Source organism: Acipenser ruthenus, chromosome 3 (assembly GCF_902713425.1).
Source record: "Acipenser ruthenus chromosome 3, fAciRut3.2 maternal haplotype, whole genome shotgun sequence".
Classification (NCBI taxonomy): Eukaryota; Metazoa; Chordata; class Actinopteri; order Acipenseriformes; family Acipenseridae; genus Acipenser; species Acipenser ruthenus.
Window position 1 is genome coordinate 75,667,873 of NC_081191.1, and position 17,778 is coordinate 75,685,650.

At 34.7% G+C, this 17,778-nt stretch overlaps 1 long non-coding RNA gene across 1 annotated transcript; it reads right to left on the minus strand.

The window, feature by feature from the left end:
* Positions 1 to 11,033: 11,033 nt before the first annotated feature.
* Positions 11,034 to 14,526, minus strand: LOC117435382 (uncharacterized). The gene is made up of 4 exons (XR_004549166.3): positions 13,974 to 14,526; positions 13,678 to 13,738; positions 13,281 to 13,474; positions 11,034 to 11,756 (listed from the first exon to the last, which is right to left on the minus strand). It is a non-coding gene; the product is annotated as an uncharacterized LOC117435382 (long non-coding RNA).
* Between the last annotated feature and the right edge of the window lie 3,252 nt (positions 14,527 to 17,778).

Here is a 17,778-nt window from a genome sequence, read left to right on the forward strand (position 1 = left end):
CTGACTGGAGAGCCTGGGTCTGGGTGGGAGCCAGAGAACCAGACGCCTGGCGCTGGGCTCTCAGCACTGGGAGAGGTCACTCAGCCTGCTTATACAATGGTATTATCTCAGTCCAACCGCTGTTACAGCAACTTGGAATGCTTCCTGTCCTCGCCGTAGCAGTACAAACTGTCCGCCTTCCAAGTGAGTTCTGACACACTTGTGAGCAGTTGGTCGCCAGACTAGCTATATAAAAGTCTGTGGGGTCGCTTTCTTGGGAATTGGACAATGCAGTCCCCAACTCCTTTGTGTTATATTCTGGAGCAACAGTGTTAGTTTTAATTAGTCATGGGGAAGCCATATACATGTTAGCACTTCATTTGAATCCCAGTCGACTTGGTTGCTCTGAATGGCTGAACTTGGGCAAAAGTATAGAAGGGCAAAAGTTTATTGTGAAACTTTTTATAATATCAAGAGACTATAGTTTGGCTTACCAAAGCTCTTTTGCATTTTTGGTATGTACATCAAGTTAATTCCTATAAATTGTTCTCTACAATTTTTAAAATACACAGGCTATTCATTCCTTCAAAAGTAAGACTATCGTGCATAGAAACATATATTTTCTTAGAATTTAAATGTTTCTAACAGACAGTTTGATACCTAAAGGAAAATATTGAGGAACAGTTTATTCCTTTTAGTATATCTAATGACGAGCAATATGTTTGTGAAACCAAATAAATACCACTGTGTGTTTGCTTCTTTAGGTGTGTTTACACTAGCGTTCCGGAATCTTTCCGATAAGATTCTGGGACAGTCTGTACCGTCACGGTGCGTTTACACTTGCTTGAAACAGAGGGGGGTACTTCTCACAGGAACAGACTCTGAGCATGCGTACTTTGAGGGGGAAAGAAAAAAAAAAGCTGACGCCCTGCTGTAGTGATGACTATAGTGACAGATTTCTATGCTGTCCATTTACTTACTCGTTGGATCCTGTCTTCGTTCCAGATAGATACTGCTTTCTTCCTCAGTGAAGTTGCACAAGCGTCCTTCAGACAGTATTTCTGAAATCTGTAATACAAAACAATTAGGTTTAGCCAGTAGTCGCTACACATCGAAAAATGTAAACTACATAACAAAAAAACATGCAGCCACCACTGTTAATTGATATACCAAACATATTATCAAATCCGTCCTCTTATCCTCTCGATCAGGAATATTTGTGCCAGTGTAAACGCACCTAATTTTTACACAAACATGTAATTTCCATCAGTGTTTTGTATACAGTATTATAAACTGCTGAGGAGTTGTCAGCCAGTCAGAGAGCTTGTTTTCATTCATTTTGTCCACTTATCTCAGCCAGTGTTATCTTCATCAATTGGGTATCTTAGACCTCATTCACACTTGTTATTTAAGGCAGCCCAGGGCCGCCTTTTCTCTTATGTGAATGCTCGAAAAAAGAAAAGACAGCCCAGGGCCGACCTAGACATACTTGCCAACATTTGGAAACTGTTCAAAACTGTTCAGCGGAATGCTCATCCCTGGGGAGGCGGGGTTGGGGGTGTCATACACATCATACACATGGGAGGGGTCATACGCAAAAAACACTCATTATCATATAATAGACGTATCCCCCCAACTCAACCCCAAACGACCATCATGACAGTAAAAATAGACATAATGAGGAGTTCTTACCTGAGATGAGTAGGGTACTTCTCTGGGGTCTTCAAGTGGGCACCTTTCATCCTTGGTGTTTCAACGACTAGCCCACAACACCTTAGGAGGGCTCGACCGTAATTGTGGTGTCCCAGCAACCCCCCCCCTCGGTCCCCCACTTAGCTAAGCCCAGCTTACTTACCTTCCTTTCCATCGAGCAATTAAGTCCCGGCACAGCTGAATTTAAGGAGCATGAATTTCTAGAAACTAAGATAAAACAATTGCTACTTGTGCTGGATTTGGACCAGCACGATACTTGTTGGTTCAGCAGCTGTTTGCTGTATTGTCTGTTTGTTTTTTGCCATCGTGCCTTTTTTTGGAAAGTGTTTTCATGTTGTACAAACCATTTATTTATTAAACTCGCGCATCAGCACTTCCATACCCCATTAATGTGTCCAGTCTTTCTTCCTGGTCTGACGTCACCACACAGTTATCCTGCCACAGTCATGTTTACTGTAAGCCCTCATCCTTCCATTAATGCATTCATTTCAGCCTTAACGTAGACTACAGATATTAGATACATCAGGCATAACCTGCTATGATAGTAATATTACAGTCTACTTCAAGGGATTTGCTATACATGATTATTATTAGACTGCTGGGCCAACATCATAGTGTGGTAATGGAGACTGTATTTTTGAATATAGATCTGTGTAAATGTTGAAAAGTTATTGTGAATTCAGCTTCCAAGTGTAACATTATTATATAAAGGTATTAATACAGTGCCTACATAGTTTTTTATTTATTTTGTATGTTTTATTTGTATTTTGTTTTGGAAACAATATTACTGACACCACTGTATGTTAAAAATGCCCCTACATCAATAACTGTAAGTACAGTATCTGTAAAGCAATAGCATGTTTCCCAGGCCATAATGTACAGGAATGTGGGCAAATACTTCACTGTGACTGGTTGATTTCTGATAAGTGATTTATAATGTACAGTACAGGCATGATGAAAATTACAGATCACTACAGATTCTGCTTTCAGTAAGAAGTCCCAAGACACTAGGATGGCAAAGGTCATCCATTGTATTTCCTGCCACTACTCCAACTTCTTCAACACCAGGCCAGGGAGTACAGTGGGTGGGAGGTAAATTAGTCATCATTCTACCTGTCCATGTGTTTAAACAGGTGTTTGGAATTTACAGCAGGGTTGGTGAAAGTTGATATCATCAGTACAAGTGTTTCACACTTTCATTAATTAACCTTTGGCAAATTCTTTGTCTTTATAAAGCCATAGGCAAGGTGCCATATGTAAAGCAGTGTGAACAAAGAGCCAAACCTGTAACTTGTTATATGAATCATTTCCAGGACACTGGGCACAGTGAAGCACAGTGTTCCTGTTACATCTTGCACTGCCTGCAGAGAGAAATTTCTGCTTGTAGGGGAGGACATCCATTTTATTTAAAGTAAACTACATACAACAAATGTAATAACAACCCATTTGTGAACACAGAAAATAATTTGGTTTAAAACAGCATGTACAGGTGCTCACACAGAAGCACTCTTGAAAAACAAGAAAAACTTGTTTTATCAGCACAGTGAAGAAATTTACAATAAAGGAAGAAGAAGAAACACTTCCCATTTATGAAGTTTCAGGTGCAGCAAGGTTTTTTTTTTTTTTTGAACGTGGTCAAATTACTTTCAATCACGTAACATAATTACCACACAACTCACGCAGACACCCAGCCATATTGTTTGTGAAACAACAGACACATATTTCATTGTACTCCAGCTTATTATATTTGAACATTTTATTTAAACACAGCTTGATTTATTGAGTGATATTTCTGTTTTCAAGGTGACCAAAGGGTTGCAATGCAAAACATTTATTTTTAACTCTGTATCTGAGTTGTTTGACTTGGCTGTGTATCTCACATGTTGTGTGAACTAAATCTGAACCCAAAATATTAAAGTGACCTAATAAGGATAGCTGAACTGAGATGCAACATTTTGCTTTCGGTGGTGCTTGGACTACCCACTGTTCTAGATGTGTGGGGTTGTGGGACAGTGAAGGAGAAGCGGTTGGCCTCAGTGGACACAGCTGGACAGTTAATGACTAAATAGGAATTCCCAAGCTCTGATTTATGAGCTCTATCCTATAAACCTCTCTGCCTCTAAGCACCTGTGTTTACCTACAAGCAAGCAGCAAGGCTATACTGAAGTTCCACCTGAAAAACCTATAATATGTAAGACACACATCGGTGCCTGCTGTAAATACAAGTTGCATCTCCTTTTTACAGTTTAAATAGCAAAATAGCAGATTGGACCGACTTTTTACAGAGAGCATTTTATAGGCATTGGGTTGGCAGCTGCTTTTGTACTACAGAATCCAAAAAATATTTTCAGAATTTCAGAATCAATCTCAAAAGTTATGATTTTATATAAGCCATTTCCACGTCCAACTTCCATAAGTGAATTAGGAGGCTTAAATCATGAAAGAATAGTCATGTATCCTTAGAGAAAGATGTAGACACCTTGCAGATTCATGGCCTCAGACTTTATCTACCTACGATGCATTTACCATAGTTTATTATTTGGTTTACTGTATCTCTCTTGGCTTTACAATGTTTACCTGTGCTTTTCCATGCTTTCACAATGCTTTTATTAGACTTTGCTGTGCTTTTACTACAGTGAACTTTTATAAGAGTAGTATTGATAAATGTTTTGTCCAACGTCTGTATAGCCTTTTGTTTTATTTCTTATTAATAAAACAAGTTTTGAAGCAGCAGTCTTGAGGATTTCTGGGACTAAGCCAATAGGAACTGTGGGCTGTGTGTGACCTGAGGCTCAAGAGAAACATGCGAGCAGCAGCTAAGGGAAACACATTTATAGTCCTTGTAAAGGCCTCAAGTCCCAGGAGCTTCTCTGGGAAAGCAAACCAAGCAACAAGCACACACTTCTAAAAGGGGGGTTTGAAATAGTATGAGGATGTGCATCTATGAGAATCTTTTTTTTCTTTTTAGTGAAGCCAAATATTGTTTACATAAAAAAGAAATAGAAAAAAAGCATTATAATAAACCTTGTGAATTACTGACACCTGTTGTTCCAGCTGCTTAGTTAGCCTGAATGTACAGTACTAATTAATGACTTAATTAACTTTCAATAACAACCCTTTTTTACCATTAGTCTGCTAATAACAATAATCCATTTAGGAAAGAAAAGTGTTATTATATGTATTGACACACTGTTTTTATTGCAGCTTCTAGATGACTCATCAAAGCATGAACAAACCACAAGATCTGAACTGATCAGTTTCAATAGCTTAATACTTTTATTTTGTTATATTTTTTTATCAACCTCTTTAACCTCCCTAATGGTAATGTACACTGACTGGCCACACATTTGGAAATACGAGTAAAATTAGAAAATCTGCTTGTCAGCAAACTATGTAAATTGATGTGGTCTTGTGACTTGTAGTATGTGGGCGACATACTGTATATTCTGATAGAAACAGTTCACAGTAGCCCAAATTACAGAAAACTTGAACATTGGACAAGACACCTGAATTCCCTAAAACAGTGCACAGAGCTTGGCCAGTTCTTTACAACACTGTGGTACTTCTTTTGGCACATATTACTTAAATAAGCCCTCAACATAAACTATCTGAAAAACGATTAGTCAGACTGTCTATTGTTCATTCTGAGATAAGATTTAGTTAAATTCAGCACTGGGTGAAAAGGTGGGTGAAAAAAAAGATGTTGCCACCTCAATTACTCACAGTGATGTACTACACCCATTTATATTCTTCAAAGGTGGATGGCTGACCTTCCTTCCACACATGCCTTGCACTCACTGTCCGATCAGTGCTAGCAGAGGGCACTCCAACCCAACACAACTAGCCTGGGACAATTTATTAGATGTATTAGTCATTCTGTCTTTTAACAGTTTTCAATGAAAACAAGCCCGCTGGGTGTGTGTGTCCATAAATCCAACACTATACATAGCATAGCCAGATTTAGCACTAATGTTGTATGTTAGTGTTGCCTCATGTGAAGAAAGGAAACTTGCAGCTTCCTCATTAAAATTAACTTAAGGGTACATTAATGAGTAAAACCAGTCAGTTTTCTTTTAATCAAACCTACACTGATGTGAGTATAGTTATTACTAACATTTTATTTTCAGAAGCATTAATTACATGAAAGGTTTATCATTTTAATGGTCTTTATCTGTGAATTGGTTCAGACAGATTAATGTTGGATTTCCTATTCTATTCCAGCGTGAACTGCGTATTGTTTTGAAAGGCAAATTAAACATTCATCTAAACTGTCCTTTCAGAAATGCTGACAGCATATATTCATTTTTACATTCTGCTTACATCTTAAATCCCTTTAATGGTTTTAATTTATTAATGCCCATAACTTTTATTGACATGCACTTAAATAAACTCACTGACAACATAAATACTGCTACAAATGAAGACAGAGAACCAGCAACTCTCATTATGGTGTAACTGTAGATTGAAAGTGTAGGTTTACTTGTAGTTATAGTAAAACAACTGTGCTATTTGACAACTATAAAAAATGTATATCTTTTACATATTTATTTAAAATACTTCAGGTATCTATCTATCAATATGTTTGGGCCTTTAACAGTCCACCATAAGGTGTTTACTTTAAGAGTAACCTCTTACACATTGAATGGGTATCTAAACACAGAATCCAAATATATATATATATATATATATATATATATATATATATATATATATATATATATATATATATATATTGTGTACTTGGACAGGCCTCAGTATACAAGCATAATTAAGTGTAATTAAGCATAGTAAAAGCATGGTAATGCATACACAGAACTGTAGAGGTAAGGTAAAACATATTTAAAAACATGTCAAACCATTATAAACTAAGTTCATAGTATAACCATAGGAAATACATGGGAAAAGTGCAAAATGACTGCAGATTTACTGGGGTAAACATTTATAAGGGTTATACACAGTATGTTAATGGACTGAATATCTAGATGTAAAACTCTTGAATGTACAACAAAGAGAGAAGTGATACCTGCTAACAGGTGGCCTGAAACAAATAGAATCACTGAAACTGTTTTAAAATATTAGAATTATATCTTCATGCTGTTTAAGTTAAATAACTTATTGACATTTTTTGTGTTTGAAATACATTGAATATATAATCAATAAACCAACAATGTGGATTTTATCCATTCCCCTTTTCATTTTTTTTTTCTTCCAGGAACAAAACTTGCTTCTGTAACTTCTAATCTAATGTTTTTAGCTTGTCCTTGTAATTTGCTGATTAGTGATATGAGATGCACCTAACATACAGTCTAAAACAAATCAAATAAACTCCTAAATAAATTTATAATCTGTTCCGTAAGATTTTTGTTTTTGATTTTTAAAAATGTGGTTTTAACAGTGTACGTGCTTTTTAAAAGTACCAAATAACAAAACTATGATAACAGAGCAAATATCAGTTTTATATTCATTATATCAGTTTTATATTTATTATATCATTTTTATTTCATTATAGTTGTTTCTTTGGTTGTTGTTGTTGTTTGCTTCTTTTTAAAGAGCACTAAAAGGATATTCTTACAAATGGATCCCAGGAAAAATAAAAACTATATTACTTTTATTTTACTTTATAATGTTGTTGACTAAAACCAATGAGGTGAGACAGGCTTGTTTTTACTGGAAACCTGTTTCATGTATTTGCTTTTTCTGATCATCACAAACTGTGATAAAATCTGTTATGATCAACTTTCATCCCTTTTCTAAAAATGTTGTTCTGCATTTGTCAGATACATGTAAAGTCCATCGATTTGGGGTGGCATGTTCCCATAATATAGCAGATCTGTTCTGTATCTACCTCTTCCATAAAATTACCCCAACCATCTTATTACTTCTGTTTATGTAAATTTTAAAGCATGTACACATATACAGCCTGATTTTCAAAAGGGGCAGAGGGAAAAACAGGTCGCAAAACACATTTGCGACTCCTGATAATTGTATTTTCAAAAACCGTATGTCAGTGACGCAATGGAATTTTAGGCTTTGCGCTTTTTTGAACAAATACACTCGCATTACAGGTGGTTAAGCAATTGAAATTCATAATTCGTTCTATTTTGCAAATAATGCATTGTTTTCAAAATTCACCAAAATACACTCGCTTATTAAGACACGCCCCCCCCCCCCCCCATCACCCCCTCTCTTGTGTGTTAATAATGAAACTGCGACCGCTAACAGGGTTACTGAGCTGCAATCTACATGGAGAATATCGAAGCGCTTCAAATTCTTCGACTACTAAACACAGAATATTTCGTCCCCTTCAGACATTTCTAGATCTAACTATAAAACAAGTTATGCGTAGAAACAGATTGGATATAGAAACTCTACATGTAAAGGTTACTTTAGCCATTCATTTTCATGCTACGGGTGCCATCCAGACAAAACAGCTGGGGACAGATCAGACAGTCTTCTACGTCAAAGATACTGACTGATGTCACAGATGCACTTTTCTGTATAGGGCAAGTGTATATACTATTTCCAATTGGGGATGTGGAACAGAATAGAACCAAATACAAATATTATCAATTGTCTGTCTTCCCAAACGTGCTAGGTGTAATAGATTGCATCAAACATCATTATTCTTTAACTGTGCAAGTTCTATGTGATGCTCAATGTATTATCACGGATGTAGTTGCTAAGTACCCAGGCTCGTACCACGACTCATTTATCGTGGAGAACAGTGTCTTGTTCAGACAATTCGAGAAATAAGTGGAAGCTGGCTAATTTCTTTTAATATAGGCCTATTAAATACATAATTAACATATGACCATTCGAAAACATATGCAACACACGCAAACTAATGCTTAACATTTTTATTATGATTTTTCACAAACATAAACATTCAGATTTTGCATGTAAAGAATATGAATATTAATATTGCATCACAGAATACATTGTGATATTGAAATAAATTAAGGATTTATTTTTTCTATAGGAACGTTGTATTGTTATTATTATTTTTATTATTATTATTATTATTATTATTATTATTATTATTATTATTATTATTATTATTATTATTATTATTATTTAGTCATTTAGCAGACACTTTATCCAAAGCGACTTACACAGACTAGGGGGTGCATCACAACTTTAAGTCCCAGAATCTTCTTCGGACTTTTTTATTTGACCTTTTTATGGAAGAGATTGCGTTTATTTTTTCGGTTATATCCTTCCGTATTTTAAATTTAGCAGTGGCTCCGGACCTTTTTTCGGAAAATAACAGTTTTGGCTAAGAATGTATTTTATTTTCTTTTTTCCATTTGTTGCGACTACATGTGCGCTGCCTCGTTGTTTTCCCGCTAAATGAAAGTCCAGAATATTGACAAGTACTAATTGGCTTGTTAATGAACCTGATAATCAATTGTTGTTTCAATTAAATCAGTCATAAGCAGGAGTCGCAAAGGGCGTTGCGAGTAGGAGAAATTAACCTGTGCCTGCTGAAAATCGAGACGTATAATTAGGTGGCATAAAAAAAAAAAAAAAAAAAAAAAACCTCACAGTGCAATTGCGACCTCTATTTTCTCTAAACGGTTCTCCAAAGAACCGTTTAGTAATTTCAACAATAGATCTTTAAAGAACCCATAAATTCTTTGGTTATCCTCACCTTCACATTCCTAATAAGTTATTTAAGGAACCTGAATGCCATCTATATATATCTATCTATCTATCTATCTATCTATCTATCTATCTATCTATCTATCTATATGTGTATATACATTTGGTTTGTAGATTATATTTTTGGGGTTTGGACACATGGAGAAGAGCCTCTTTTCCAGTTTCATAAAATGGCAAATGAAATACACAGTAATATTAAGGTGGACCTTCGATGGACAAGGAAAGAAATAGAATTTTTAGATACCATAGTAAAACTTGAAGAAGGTTCAATTGAGACTGACCTCTTCTGTAAACCTACTGACATGCACACATGTCCTCTGCACATCGGATACACACTAAAAGGGCAATCCCAAAGGGTCTAGGAATAAGAATACGAAGAATATGCTCTAAAGAAAGTGACTATGTAAAACAAAGAAATGTATTAAAAACAAATCTTAAAAAAAGAGGATACAAAGAAAGAATTATAGAGATGGAGTTAAGAAAAGTGGATAAACTAAAAAGAGATGATCTACTAGATTTATAAAAATAGAGATAAAAAAAAGAGTCCCATTAGTAATGACTTACTCTAAACTTTTGCCCAATATTTCTAAGATAGTTTGGAAACACTTGTGGATTCTACGTAATTCAGAAAATTTTTAAAAAAGTATTTCTTAAGGCCCCAGTTGTAGCATTCAAAAGAGAAGCTAATTTAGGTGATATTTTAGTTCACAGTAAACATAAAAGAATAATTGACAAAATAGGTTCTACGAACATGTGCACCAGTAAATGTAAAGTGTGTAAATACATAGACAAAAGTAAAAATATAATTAAACATAAGAACACCACATATCCACTAAAAACTAATACCTACTGTAAAAATAGCAATGTTGTTTATGGAATAGCCTGTGAAAAATGTGATGAAATCAAATATGTTGGAGAGACTGGAACTACTTTATATAAAAGAATTCAGAACCACCTTTCATTAATTAGAAATAAAAAAATGAATGAACCAATAGTACAGCACTTCACCAGTCAAGGACATGACATAAATGATGTAAAGTTTGAGTATTAGAACAGCTCAAATTAGACAATGCGACATGTAGAAGAATAAAAGAAAGTAAATGGATAAATAGACTGAACACGATTATGCCAGCGGGACTCAGCAAAAAATAATGAACTAATTAACTTCAATAAATATATAACATTTAAATAAATAAACAAAATTCATTCAAAAGTTGTGCATGCTGATGCGCTGGGGAGGCCAAATCAAGACTGATCCTCAGAGCCAGCATTGCATGATATAATAAAAAGTTTATATAAAGTAGTGTTAATTAGAATTAATACAGATTCAAAGATAGAAGTAAAAATGATGTCACAATATATAGAACACCATTACATCATGTAAGAATAAATCATGGATTTGAATGTAAACAATAACAAGTAGTTGTCATGCCGTCAAAAACCTATAAATACCTCCAATGTTTTGATTCGAAACGTTGGGCAGCTGGATCTTTGAGCTAAAATATATATATATATATATATGTGTGTGTGTGTGTGTGTGTGTGTGTGTGTGTGTGTGTGTGTGTGTGTGTATATATATATATAGTCTTAAAAAAAGAAAATAGTCTTAATTCACACAAAGCAATTTTTTCAACATGTGTGTAAGAACAGTATCAGATTTTAAATAAATAAATAAATAAAGCTGACAATGAAGACATGTTAAAATGACATTGTAAAAGCTTTTGACAATCAAGGCATCTTTATAAAATACAACCCAAGAGGGTTAAACACCTGATAGAATACATTAGTCATGTAATAACGTTTGATAAAAATACAACAGGCACTGGCAATTTCATCTAAAATTACAACTATACAACATTTTAATAATACATACTTCATAATATCAAGTTTAAAAACTAGGTGTGTACAAGCTGTTCACATTTAATAATATGTCCATACAAAGTGTTTTTTAGATTAGCTGATAATTAAAACATAAACATAAAGCCACAGAATTAAAATGAAACCATACTGCTAATTCAAAATCTCTCAAAAGACAAATTTAATAAAGCAGATAAAAACTCTCTGCAAATCTCAACTTAATAAAATATTCGGAGGAAACATTTGAACATACTAAAATTTTATCAATCTTTAAAAAAAAAAAAAATCACTTCAGCATATTGTACACACTAACTAACACAAGTGGTTGGTACTTTTGGTTGCCCAGGTATGTGACATAAAAAAATGTTTAAGGAAGCGTAGAGTATTTTGAATACATTTGCCATATTCCAACCCATAAACTAACTGAACTGCTAAAAGGCATATGTCACCTCTATACTGCCATTGCCATCCTGCACACCTTCTTGTCCATCAACATGGACCGAGGCCCATTTCGCTTCAACAGGATCTTTATTTGGTCCACAGTCCTGAAAAACAATGACAGGTTCCTGAAAAAAAGGGAAATTAACTTGATGTATCTTTTTAGAACCCTAAACGTTACTTATATTAAGCTGAATACTATTTCAGTGTATCATACAGAAAAAAGTAAGTTACATAACTACACATCAGGCCTGTTTGATTTAGTAATTGAGTGAGTTGTTAATGAATCCCTGTTAAAGTATCATTTAAAGCCCTTTTAGAAATCCCAATTCTGTTGTTCTGTCATAAGGCTCATTCTGTGTCAAAATGCCTACAAAGAAGTTATGTTTCTTTATATGTGAATATTGAGTAATGCTTATTAATAATTCAGCACATGAATGCACTTCAGAGGTCCTTAAAGAGTTAAAATACAATGTGAGTAATTTCTTAGATTAGGATCCTTGCTATATTATTATTATTTATTTCTTAGCAGACGCCCTTATCCAGGGCGACTTACAATTGTTACAACATATCACATTATACATTATACAGATATCACATTATTTTTACATACAATTACCCATTTATACAGTTGGGTTTTTACTGGAGCAATCTAGGTAAAGTACCTTGCTCAAGGGTACAACAGCAGTGTCCCTCACTGGGGATTAAACCCACAACCCTCCGGTCAAGAGTCCAGAGCCCTAACCACTACTCCACACTGCTGCCCTGCTAGCAACAGCTAAAAAAAAACACCTCTGCATTAGGTATACATAATGGTCGTCTCCTCCTCCAACTGGCAACAAACTTTCTTTCCATTTGGTTTATAATATGGAGACCAATTTTTGAGAAACATGGTGCCCTATGAAGAGGTATAATAAATCAAGTACACATGTTTTTTTAAAAATGTAATCCATAGCTGTAAGTTGTTAACCCATTACTTGTTCCCTGAAAAAGGCCTTTTTGTATAACTCTGAAATGTACATTATTTTTCAGTTTTTGGTAACCTAAACTTTTTTTTTTAAACCTCTGGCAGTTTACCGCTTACCTTTGTACCATTTCAGGTTATTCACTGGACTTGAACTGCTTAAATTTCAATAAAAACTGGAAAAATGGGGGTGTTCTAAAACTTTTGGCCGGTAGTGTATATACATATAAGCAAGTCTGTATCATATCTTACCAAATTAAGGGTATCCTACTTAATAGGAATAAGCAGTTTCAGCAAGCAAATGAAATCAGTGTCTTACAGCAGCTTTGCAGGCAGAGGTAAAGGGAACCATGCTTCTTCTGCTCCAGGTTGAGTTGGATTTATTGTGTTGGGCCACCACTGTGGAGATCTAATTACACAGTTTACTAGAGTAACATGCTGCACAATTAAAGTGAAAGCCCAGGTATCTAGTATTGGAAAAAAAAAAACACTGATGCCAATAAGACCCAGTAACATTGGCAGATGCTAAATATCTGTTATTGGTCGATCCCTGAACAATACCCTCTACAATGATTAATAAAGATATATTTTTCCTCACATCTCAGAAATTGAACACCTAATGAAAAATATACCTGTTCAAAACAACAATTCTGGTATGGGTACTTACTAATTTAAGCATTTTAACCATGGATATTGTACTATAGTTTCCATGATTGAAGTGTCCTTTAGACTGGCTCGATGATAATGGGCTGTCAATCATTTGAGCATAATTGGTCGAGCCTTCTGGTGCTCCTCTTAGAGGAACCTCATGTGGGCCTCAATACTGTGCTCATCTTCAAGTGACCCATCTGATGGCAACAGCTGCAAAATAAGAGTATAGCATTTTGGCTGCTAGTGGTAGTACTTTAAAACAAACAAACAAAAAAAACTTACAGTATTATATTATATAAACAGAGCTCCCTAAATGATATTACTTCTGATCCCCTGACAGTCTTAAAGTTAGTCATTAATAGTAATTGATCCCATCAATAGATAATATATTAAATAAAAAAGGAAAAACAAACCATAGTGTTTTCTTTGAAAGATGTTCCTTTTTAAATGTTTTTCAAGCTTTGAAAAAGTTTCCTAAAAAAAAAAAATACATAATTTACAAAAACAAATGACAAAAACACATTTCTTGTAAGCAGTAACATCGTTGTCTGTCCAACTTGTAGTCTAATCTGTAATCTAATGACATTCAATTATATAAAAAAAGATTTACTAAACTAATGGTATTTAAAATAACCATGATAGAGAATTAATAAACACAAATATTAATAATATAAAACATATATATATATAGGCAAATAATAGTAATTACCTCAACTCCTGCGATTTTCTCTCCTCCTTCACTAATCGTCTCAGGTAAAATTGTGAACACCCTCTGGCACCCGTGAGCCTCTGCTCAGAGAACAACTGAAAAAGCACGCGCTGCGTGGAGGGCTAAACATAGTGCGTGTTTAGAAAGACAAACTCAGTGTTTAGTCTGCCATGATATCAAACAAAATGTGACTGGGTATGGCCATAGCAGTGTTATTAATGGTAGACCGGTTATGTATACAGGAAAATACAATCTCTTTCATGACTACAATAAGAGCGTTGTGATAAAGCTGTACAAGGAAGAATACGACAAGGCTGAGAAACACATCATTGAGATGGTTAACCCGCCATTCTCTTCAGTTTATAACACATCACACGATCCCTGGATTTAGAGTGGGATTGATTCACAAAAAAACAAACCCACTTCTGCAATAACAGTATGTGCTATTTTGTTCCTCTGCAAACTATTCAATTAATTGGATTGCCTTGCTGAGTGGAAAATATTTTTAAAATATTCTGCAAGTACTTAAGAAATGGTTCTAAGTGGAACTGGCTCTAATTTCGGAACCTAAAAGTGCCATAAAGAATTCTTTTTTTTTTTTTTTGAACCACAGGGTTCATTAAGTAGCCCAGGGGTTCAATGAAGAACCCTAAAGAACCTTTGTTTCTTAGGGTGAAGGCTGTGGGCCCAAACATTTATTCTTAAAACCACCAACTTGTAACAATTTCCTACTAATACTATCAAATCACATCAAAATTGGGTACATTTGTTTTTGCATACACAGGCACTGGCTGGTTTCCTGATAAGATCCTTGTCTTGGATGTTTTCAAAGTCACCAGATAATGATGGGGTCCACTGAAATGTTTACCCAGGAACGGGAGGGCAACTCTCTACACTTGTGGCAGTTTAACCTACGTTTAACCTACAGTACCTCATACATTGACTATCCTGTGCGAATCTTTGATGTTAAGGCATTCATTCACTCCTTGTTTGCCATTGTTCCTACTGTTTGCTTTTGTTGTCTTCAAATAGTGGAAGCAGGGAAACCGACACCAGTGCCTCGCTTATCAGTACTGCAATCGTAGGTCTAGCTGAAATACTGAGACACTTTTCAAAGATGGGACTTGTTTGCTTAGGAAAGCTCAGACAGAAGTAAATCACTAGAGATAGACAACTGTGTGTTAAAAAGGTCAATTAAAATGCTTGAACCTGAACACTTGATAGTAACCGTTCCACGAAAGTGTGCTACTGATTAAGACATACTCAAAGTAGACTAAAAAAAAAGCCCTTATGGCAAATTTGCTTCTAGCCCTGTCTCCATCTGACTTTCAAACAACAGACATCACAAACGTAGCGATTTATTGGTGTAAAAGTACCATTATAAATATTAAATAAAAATATAAATAGCAGCAATGCAAAAGCAAAGTAGAAAGTCTTCTGAGAGGAATTGTAATGGCACATAACTAGACAGAAACAACTTGGTTACAGGAAGAAGGTTTTATTATTGTTCTGAGTAGTATTATACAACTTATACACAGTACCTTATTGAATGATTGTATTCCCATCTCAAAATGAACGCAAAAATAGGGCACATTTTATAAACTTAAATAATACATTGGATTTAAAAATGTTAAGGGTGTATTTAAGCTGTTATTATTGTTTTTATGCTCTGTATATTTTATATTCTCTTCAACTTTTTTCATGATAATAATGTATAATCATAATAATAATGCTGGTCAGTGGTAGCAAATATAATTTTATTTGATGTCTCCAGGTATTTTAATATGTTATTACCTTATTTATTTGAGTATATTATTTTAATATTATGTTTGGCTCAATATATACATTCCAGACCTATCAGTCAACACAAAGATATCAAAATTCCACTTTTTAGTGTTTCGATTTAGTTGTATTGATTTTATATTAGAAATTGAATTGTTTGTTTCCCCACAAAAACAAAACTGAAAGCTTCCATCATGGGAAAAATACAATACAATTATTACAGGACATCTTCTATTTAAAAATAAATCCATTTTGTATTGATGATTGGATGGATACTGATATCTCCTAACACGTCCCTATAAAATAGTGCCTGCGGTGTATTACAGTTTCCAAGAAGCCTTTAAATAAAAAAAAGGTACTGGTGTATTTCTAATCTGAGAATAGCTGAAGTGAAATAGATTGGGTCTAGACGACTGCATGACCTAGACTAGTAGATGATGAGGTAACAGTAGTGTCTGCAGTTTTGCTCTCTTACAGATTAATTTGGTATAGGCTGATTGATTGTGCAACGGAGAGATAACAATAAGACAAAGGATGCTCTGCATGGAGGAGTTTCTAATCTGTATTAATCCTGTGATGGCAATCGAAAATGAACAGCTCTTTTATGAAACAGTATTTCAAATAGTCAAGACTCGAACTAAAGCCAGTATGAGTGCACCTGGTAATACATGTTAATACAAACCACCATGTCCATCTTAAAACCAGTGCTAGTCAGAGCTGTGATTTCTATCAGGGGAATTCTCTATTTTTTCCCCTCTCCTTTCGTAGTTAAATTAATTGGTTAAACTTCAAGCATCTGCCTAATATACTGCAAAATATGTTTTTTAGCACTTCTAAACAGCAGGGCTTTGCATTTCACTGTGCACCTGTTAAACCTTTTTACAACTTCCAGGGTTGCTAATGCAAATGTTTACTTTTATCTAATCCCCCAATCTATAGTTTGCAAATTAGGCCTTTAACACAAGGGGTTAAAATGTAAACCAAAATACCAGGCTTTATCTTCTTTTGGTGGATTTATGCACAACAAAGTTAGGCATAAAAAAAAAACCATTTATGTAGTCTTTTTCTTTATAGAGTGTGCCAAGTTATTTCTAGGAGTAAACTTGAGAGGTTTGTTAAGCGTAGGGCTCCACAGTGGGTTAGGGCAAGGTACTTACTAATGTACCTTGGGCTAGACTTGAAAAGGTGTGTAACATAGAATTTCACAGGTAGAACAGTCCCCAATGGGGTTTAATGGAGTTTCATTCAAAAGTATAGTGCTGGTGAACCAGAGGTACTACAAGAGCAGTGTAGGGCTAGAATGTGGTACATCGTCAGAATGTGGTTACGGGAACCAAAACTTGAGCTGTGTAAGGTCAGAAAGTGGTACTCTCTCAGATTTGATACAGGTGTAATTTTTTTTTTAATCAATTGGTATAGTTATAAGGTTTGTAGAAAAACTACTTTTAAAAAAAATTAAAACTGGAAATAGACAATCAATTTCTCTGAAAAGAAAAAAAAAAAATTCACAGTGAACAAGACCAAATGAGAAGTCACCCAGCAAAGTTGCTCAAGTAAACACATTTACAAGACCCAATGTATTGCATATCATAAATATTTGTATACTATTTTCTAAATGGTGGAAAAATAGATAAATGGCATTCAAACAATGTAAAAGACTGGAAAATATGATTAATGCAATTTAAAAAAGATGAAAAGACTGAAAACAACATAAAGTACCGGATTAGAGTGGGCATTTCCCTGCTGTTTTAGAGAAAGTTGTTTAGGCATGCGCGAGCAAGTGCAGAGCGCTGCGTACCACGTTTTAACACGTACCTGAAAATAATGCTATACCGGTACAAACAAGCTGGCTGGGAATGTAAGCAGGAGTCACTGAACAAACTTTCAATTACTTATGAAATTGTTAATTTATATTACAAAAAATAAGATATGTTAAATAGGCTAGGCAAGAAGCAATGTTATTTTTAAAGCATTTTTAAGCAAAACACAAACACACGGACTCTAATAAATCGATGTATTATAT